The following is an 8232-nucleotide window of genomic DNA, read 5'->3' on the forward strand; positions in this document are numbered from 1 at the left end:
ACTGCCATGTTCATGTCTCAGCTTTGGATGAATCCATGTGGAGGACAGATCCACAGAAAAGCATGATGGTGGGGTGCGGTTAGGAAGATTTGTGCATGTCCACTGTGGAAGGGAACATAGATTCACTTTAGAAAACTTCTGCTATATGCATAGAGAGGGCAAGTCTGCAGAAGAATATTTGTGTGTGTGAAACGTGGTGCCAGCAAGATTAATGCAGGTCACTGAAGGAGGGAAGCTGCAGCTGCCCAGGAAAGCTCCTGTCCAGGTGGGCTGGTTGGAGGGTCAGATCTGCAGAAGCCCTCAGGGCCAGGCACACTATTAATAAGCTTGATGGAGAGTGTTCCCACAGGTGTCTTTGCATTTAGATTGGGGGTGGGAGAGGAAAGTGGCACCTGCCAACTCTGTTATTTTTGAAGTCTCCTGAAGATCCTTGCACCTCCGGAACATGCTTTGAGATTAGTAAACAAATCTCCCTCCCATATATCCTAGGTGTTTTTCAAACTGATGCTTTTATGCTGTATTTCAGTATGACTATCTGTTGTACCATCTCTTTAGGGACAGGGACTCCATTTCTTATTACCCTCCTAGATCTCCCAGTTCTGAGCCCACTCATTTTTTTTTTGTTTTAAACACATCTCTATTACTCAAAGGTTGTCACATAATTGGATATTTCTCTACTTGTTACACAATAATTTTTACTCTCCACAGAAAATCTGCTTCATAACTTTTCATCTGGTGATGACAAGTACTAAAATCTTGATTTTAACAGAATAGTGGTAAAAATGCCTCAGTGATTTAATTTGAAAATAGTACACTGGTACATGGCTCTTGAATTCAGTTATCAAGAATGCACAAATGTCTTTTTCATTCAAAAATACAAAATAAATTATTTGTAGGCATGGACAATGACCGTAGTAAACCATTATATGTTGACAAGTGAAACCATCAACTGATGATTATAGTAATTTTCTTAAACATTAGCCAGGCTTTTCTTCAGTCATTTACTTCAACTGACTTCTCTGCAGTTATTACTGAGGACCACTCTCTTGAGCTTCCTCTCACAGTTCATTAATAATAGTAAAGCACTATTCTAGGAATTGGAACATGCCACCTCCTATAATGCCTCCCATTCTACCAATTCCACCCTTTCCAGGGTCCTTCTCTTCTTTAGGAATTTTGGTGACCACCATTTCTCCTATGACTAACAGGCCATTCCAGGAGAATCCAATTAAGCAGTTCGTAAAACCTTAGCGGGATCAATGATTCCTTTTTCCAACATATTCACAAAATCACCAAGCATAACATCATAACCAACTTCTGGGGAACTCCGCATAATTTTCTCAACTATCAGTGATTTTTCAGCACTTGTGTTCTTAGGAATGGTCATTGCAGGAATTCTGAGTGTTACAATAAAATCTATACTAATTTTTCTACCTTCATTAGCTGAAATTATTGAATCCAAGGCTGAAATGCACTGAATCAGGGCACAACTCCCAGAACAATACATTCTTCAACAGGAGCTCATATAGCATTGAGGGCATTTAAAACTCTCTCTTCTCATTCACTTCACTGTCCCATCAATTTTCAGCACAGCTACTCCATCTGAGAGTTTTGCTAGATGTGCATTCAGCTTTTCCTTTTCATATTCACTAGTTGTGATATCTAGTTGTTCAATGATTTCTTGAATATGTTTTTCACTTTGAGACATGTCATCTTTTCCTTTTAATAGCATGGCAGCATCTTTGGTCACAATGACCTCTCCAACTTTTCATAAGTTGTGAGACTGAACATCTTTGAGATTTAGAGTCAATACTTCTCCAAACATTGCGCCAACCAGTAGCAATAGCCATCTCTTTCAACTGGTTCTTTCTATTGTTATCAAAACCTTGTTAATGGGGATCCCTGGGTGGTTCAGCAGTTTAGCACCTGCCTTCGGCAGGGCATGATCCTGGAGTCCCCGGATCAAGTCCCACATCGGGCTCCCTGCATGGAGCCTGCTTCTCCCTCTGCCTGTGTCTCTGCCTCTGTGTGTGTGTGTCTCTCATGAATAAATAAATAAAATCTTTAAAAAAAAACCCTTGTTAGCAATGACTGCTACAGTCTGAAGACCAACTTTAAGCCTATTCAAAATGAACATACTCAGAGCTTCTCCATCAACTTATTCAGCAATTATGCCCAAGGATTTACAGTGAGCATTGGCAATTCAAGAAAAGATACAATAGATTGGACACTAGAAATTTGCTTTTCACTCAGCAGAATGTAGGCATCTTAGAATTCACATTTCTGACCCTTTTATGTATTAAAATAGTATGAGAAAATGTAACCTCAATCAAACTTCATGCCTTCAATAATTTCTAATTTATTTAGTATTTTCCAATCTTTTAACGTCATGACACCCTTTCTTCCAAACTTTTTACTTTGCATCAGAAGTAATGCTACCAATTTCTTTGCCTCAATTTGCAAAAATCATAGCAACTTTAGCGATTTCTTCAGGGTTGTCACAAGTTTAGACTGCTTTTTAAGTTCAGCAATTTCATCATCAACAGCTAACATTACAACTCTCCTGATTTCCACAGGATTAGCACCTTTGCTAATCTTCTCAAAGCCCTCCTTGGCAATACAGTGTGGCAAGACAATAGCAGTAATGCCATACCCAGCTTCTCCATTTGTGCTATTAACAACATCTTCATCACAATGCCAGACTTCAGGTTGTACTACAAAGCTGTGGTCACCAAGACAGTGTGGTACTGGCACAAAAACAGACACATAGATCAATGGAACAGAATAGAGAACCCAGAAGTGGACCCTGAACTTTACGGTCAACTAATATTCGATAAAGGAGGAAAGACGATCCACTGGAAGAAAGACAGTCTCTTCAATAAATGGTGCTGGGAAAATTGGACATCCACATGCAGAAGAATGAAACTAGACCACTCTCTTGCACCATACGCAAAGATAAACTCAAAATGGATGAAAGATCTAAATGTGAGACAAGAGTCCATCAAAATCCTAGAGGAGAACACAGGCAACACCCTTTTTGAACTCGGCCACAGTAACTTCTTGCAAGATACATCCACGAAAGCAAAAGAAACAAAAGCAAAAATGAACTATTGGGACTTCATCAAGATAAGAAGCTTTTGCACAGCAAAGGATACAGTCAACAAAACTCAAAGACAACCTACAGAATGGGAGAAGATATTTGCAAATAACATATCAGATAAAGGGCTAGTTTCCAAAATCTATAAAGAACTTATTAAACTCAACACCAAAGAAACAAACAATCCAATCATGAAATGGGCAAAAGACATGAAGAGAAATCTCACAGAGGAAGACATAGACATGGCCAACAAGCACATGAGAAAATGCTCTGCATCACTTGCGATCAGGGAAATACAGATCAAAACCACAATGAGATACCACCTCACACCAGTGAGAATGTGGAAAATTAACAAGGCAGGAAACAACAAATGTTGGAGAGGATGCGGAGAAAAGGGAACCCTCTTACACTGTTGGTGGGAATGTGAACTGGTGCAGCCACTCTGGAAAACTGTGTGGAGGTTCCTCAAAGAGTTAAAAATAGATCTTCCCTATGACCCAGCAATTGCACTGTTAGGGATTTACCCCAAAGATTCAGATGCAATGAAACGCCGGGACACCTGCACCCCGATGTTTCTAGCAGCAATGTCCACAATAGCCAAACTGTGGAAGGAGCCTCGGTGCCCATCGAAGGATGAATGGATAAAGAAGATGTGGTTTATGTATACAATGGAATATTACTCAGCCATTAGAAATGACAAATACCCACCATTTGCTTCAACGTGGATGGAACTGGAGGGTATTATGCTGAGTGAAGTAAGTCAATCAGAGAAGGACAAACAGTGTATGTTCTCATTCATTTGGGGAATATGAATAATAGTGAAAGGGAATATAAGGGAAGAGAGAAAAAATGTGTGAGAAATATCAGAAAGGGAGACAGAACATAAAGACTTCTAACTCTGGGAAATGAACTAGGGGTGGTGGAAGGGGAGGAGGGCGGGGGGTGGGAGTGAATGGGTGACGGGCACTGAGGGGGACACTTAACGGGATGAGCATTGGGTGTTATTCTGTATGTTGGTAAATTGAACACCAGTAAAAATTAATTTATTAAAAAATCTTGAAGAAATTGAGTGCCAATATTTTCATATTCATCTTTTAAGTGAATTGATTTTGCAATGGTCACACCTTCTTTTGTTACTTTGGGACTCCGCCAGTTCTGTTCAATAATCACTGTTCTTCCTTTTAGCCCCAGAGTGACGGCTACAGCATTGACTAAAACGTCTACACCATGAAGCAGTAAGCCTTTGGCATCAACACCAAATTTTATATCTTTGTCATAAGCACAAGTGAGATGAAAACTGAGTACCCTGAACCCTCTTACACTGTTGGTGGGAATGTGAACTGGTGCAGCCACTCTGGAAAACTGTGTGGAGGTTCCTCAAAGAGTTAAAAATAGACCTGCCCTACGACCCAGCAATTGCACTGTTAGGGATTTACCCCAAAGATTCAGATGCAATGAAACACCGGGACACCTGCACCCCGATGTTTCTAGCAGCAATGTCCACAATAGCCAAATTGTGGAAGGAGCCCTGGTGTCCATGGAAAGACGAATGGATAAAGAAGATGTGGTTTATGTATACGATGGAATATTACTCAGCCATTAGAAATGACAAATACCCACCATTTGCTTCGACGTGGATGGAACTGGAGGGTATTATGCTGAGTGAAATAAGTCAATCGGAGGACAAACAGTGTATTTTCTCATTCATTTGGGGAATATAAATAATGGTGAAAGGGAATATAAGGGAAGGGAGAAGAAATGTGTGGGAAATATCAGAAAGGGAGACAGAACATAAAGACTCCTAACTCTGGGAGGTGAACTAGGGGTGGTGGAAGGGGAGGAGGGTGGGGGGTGGGGATGAATGGGTGACGGGCGCTGAAGGGGGCACTTGATGGGACGAGCACTGGGTGTTATTCTGTATGTTGGTAAATTGAACACCAATAAAAAATTAATTTATTAAAAAAAAAGAAAAAAAAGGAAAACTGAGTGCCCTGGACACTGATCTAATTTTGTAAAGGACTTCAGGTAATCAAAGCAGTTCTGTGGGGCAGTAGCAGGGCATGAGTATAGAGACAGGCCATTGGGGGTGAGTGAGGGCCTGAGCCCACTGATATTTTTTTAAAGATTTATTTATTTATTAGAGAGAGAAAGATAAAGGGAGGAGAGACAGATGGAGAGGGAGAGAAAGAATCCCAAGCAGACTCCTTGCTGAAGGCAGAGCCTGACATGGAGCTTAATCCCACAGCCCTGAGATGATGACCTGAGCTGAAATCAAGAGTTGGATGCTTAACTGACTCAGGTGCCCCTGAGCATGAAGAAAACAATCAATAAAATTAAAAGGCAATGTATGGAATAGGAGAAGATATTTGCAAATGAAATATCTGATAAAGGGTTAGTATCCAAGAACTATAAAGAACTTATCTAACTCAATACCCAAAAAAACGAATAATGAAATTTAAAAACTGTCAAAGGACATGAATAGATATTTTCCCACAAAAGGTATACAGATGGCCAACAGACACATGAAAAGATGTTCAACATCATTGATCCATCAGGGAAATAGATACTAAAACTACAATGAGATATACCTAACACCAGTCAAAATGGCTAAAACTGACAACACAAGAAACAATAAGTGTTTGTGAGGATGCAGAGAAAGGGAATTCTCTTACACTATTGGTGGAAATGCAAACTGGTGTAGCCACTCTGGAAAACAGTATGTAGGTTTCCCAAAAAAAATTTTTATATAACTTTATTTTTTATTGGTGTTCAATTTGCCTACATATAGAATAACACCCAGTGCTCATCCTGTCAAGTGCCCCCCTCAGTGCCCGTCACCCAGTCACCCCCACCCCCCGCCCACCTCCCGTTCGACCACCCCTAGTTCGTTTCCCAGAGTTAGGAGTCTCTCATGTTCTGTCTCCCTTTCTGATATTTCCCACTCATTTTTTCTCCTTTCCCCTTTATTCCCTTTCACTATTTTTTATATTCCCCAAATGAATGAGACTATATAATGTTTTTCCTTCTCTGATTGACTTATATCACTCAGCATAATACCCTCCAGTTCCATCCACGTCGAAGCAAATGGTGGGTATTTGTCGTTTCTTTTTTTTTAATAATGAATTTATTTGTTATTGGTGTTCAATTTACCAACATACAGAATAACACCCAGTGCTCATCCCGTCAAGTGCCCCCCTCAGTGTCCATCACCCATTCACCCCCACTCCCTGCCCTCCTCCCCTTCCACCACCCCTGGTTCATTTCCCAGAGTTAGGAGTCTTTATGTTCTATCTCCCTTTCTGATATTTCCCACCCATTTCTTCTCCCTTCCCTTCTATTCCCTTTCACTATCATTTATATTCCCCAAATGAATGAGAACACATAATGTTTTTCCTTCTCTGATTGACTTATATCTCTCAGCATAATACCCTCCAGTTCCATCCATGTTGAAGCAAATGGTGGGTATTTGTCATTTCTAATGGCTGAGTAATATTCCATTGTATACATAGACCACATCTTCTTTATCCATTCATCTTTCGATGGACAGCGAGGCTCTTTCCACAGTTTGGCTATTGTGGACATTGCTGCTATAAACATTGGGGTGCAGGTGTCCTGGCGTTTCATTGCATCTGTATCTTTGGGGTAAATCCCCAGCAGTGCAATTGCTGGGTCGTAGGGCAGATCTATTTTTAACTGTTTGAGGAATCTCCAAAAATTTAAAAATAAAACTACCCTATGACCCAGAAATTATACTACTAGGTACTTATCCAAATAATACAAAAATACTAATTCAAAGGGATACATGTACCCTAATGTTTGTAGTAGCATTATTAACAATAGTCAAAGTATGGAAAGAGCCCAAATGTCCATTACTGATGAATGGATAAAGAGATGGTATATAGATACAATGGAACATAACTCAGCCATCGGAAAGAATGAAATCTTGTTATTTGCAACAAAATAGATGGAACTACAGAGCATTATGCTAAATGAAATAAGAGAAAGATAGATATAATAGATATGTAGAATTTAAGAAACAAATGAGCAAAGGGGAAAAAAGGAGAGATGCAAATCAAGAAACAAACTCAACTACAGAGAACAAACTGATGGTTACCTGTGGAGACAGGTAAAATAAGGGAGGGGGATTAAAGGGTACACTTACTGTGATAAGCACCAGGTGGTGTATGTAAGTGTTGAATCAGTATGTTGTATATCTGAAACTATTATTACTTTATATGTTAACTAACTGCTATTTAAATAACTATAAAAAAATAAAGTTCCTATTGGTAAGCCATGCTGAGTATAAAAACTTGCAAAATTTGGCCTCTCTAGTTTTCAAAGCCAAATTCTGTGGAGATCTGACTTCCTAGTGCAGTGCGGTTCCTCTGTACCTAGGCTGCCTGGTATGGAGATCTCTTCCTCTCTCTTCTCCATGCCTGTGGCATCTCTCATTCCCGTGGACAGCTCAGTGGGTTATTCTGGCTCCTGACCACATCGCCATCCTTTCTATCCTCTTTGATGTGGCCTCTTCTCTATATTTAGCTGTTGATAATCTGTTCTGCCAGTCTTTGGTAGTTTTCTGGGTTATTTATACTGATGTAGGTGTTATTGAGTTGTACCCATGGGACAAGGTGACCATAGGGCCCTCCTACTTTGTCATCTTCCCCAGCAGTCCCCCTTTGATATTTGATTCTTTTTTAAGATTGTTTGTTTGTTTATTTGTTTGTTTGTTATTTGTTTGAGAGAGAGAGAGAGAGAGAGAGAGAGAGAAGGCATGAGTGGGGGACAGAGGCAGAGGGAGAGGGAGAAGCAGGCTCCCTGCCAACTAGGGAGCCCAACTAGGGAGCCCAACTGGGATCCCAGGACCCAGAGATCATGACCTGAGCTGAAAGATGGTTGACTCACTAAGCTGCCCAGATACCCCTCCCCTCTGAGATACTTATGTGCTGCTCCTCTAGATTCTTTCTGCCTGAGAGTCATAGAGACCCTCACTTAGTACTCTGAATAGGATGAGAGAAAAAATGAATTATTTTGTTAGCATCCCACACACCTAGGAAACTGGATTCTTATTCATATATATTGTCCATTTACAGCCCAAATAAATCACAGGTTGTGGAAGATCTTTATGGTCCTAA

The 8232-nt window shown here is 40.3% G+C and overlaps 1 pseudogene; it reads right to left on the reverse strand.

The window, feature by feature from the left end:
- Positions 1 to 1085: 1085 nt before the first annotated feature.
- LOC129498128 (60 kDa heat shock protein, mitochondrial-like) lies at positions 1086 to 7598 on the reverse strand (annotated as a pseudogene).
- Positions 7599 to 8232: the final 634 nt, after the last annotated feature.

This window comes from Nyctereutes procyonoides, unplaced genomic scaffold (genome assembly GCF_905146905.1).
Source record: "Nyctereutes procyonoides isolate TBG_1078 unplaced genomic scaffold, NYPRO_anot_genome, whole genome shotgun sequence".
NCBI classification, from domain to species: Eukaryota; Metazoa; Chordata; class Mammalia; order Carnivora; family Canidae; genus Nyctereutes; species Nyctereutes procyonoides.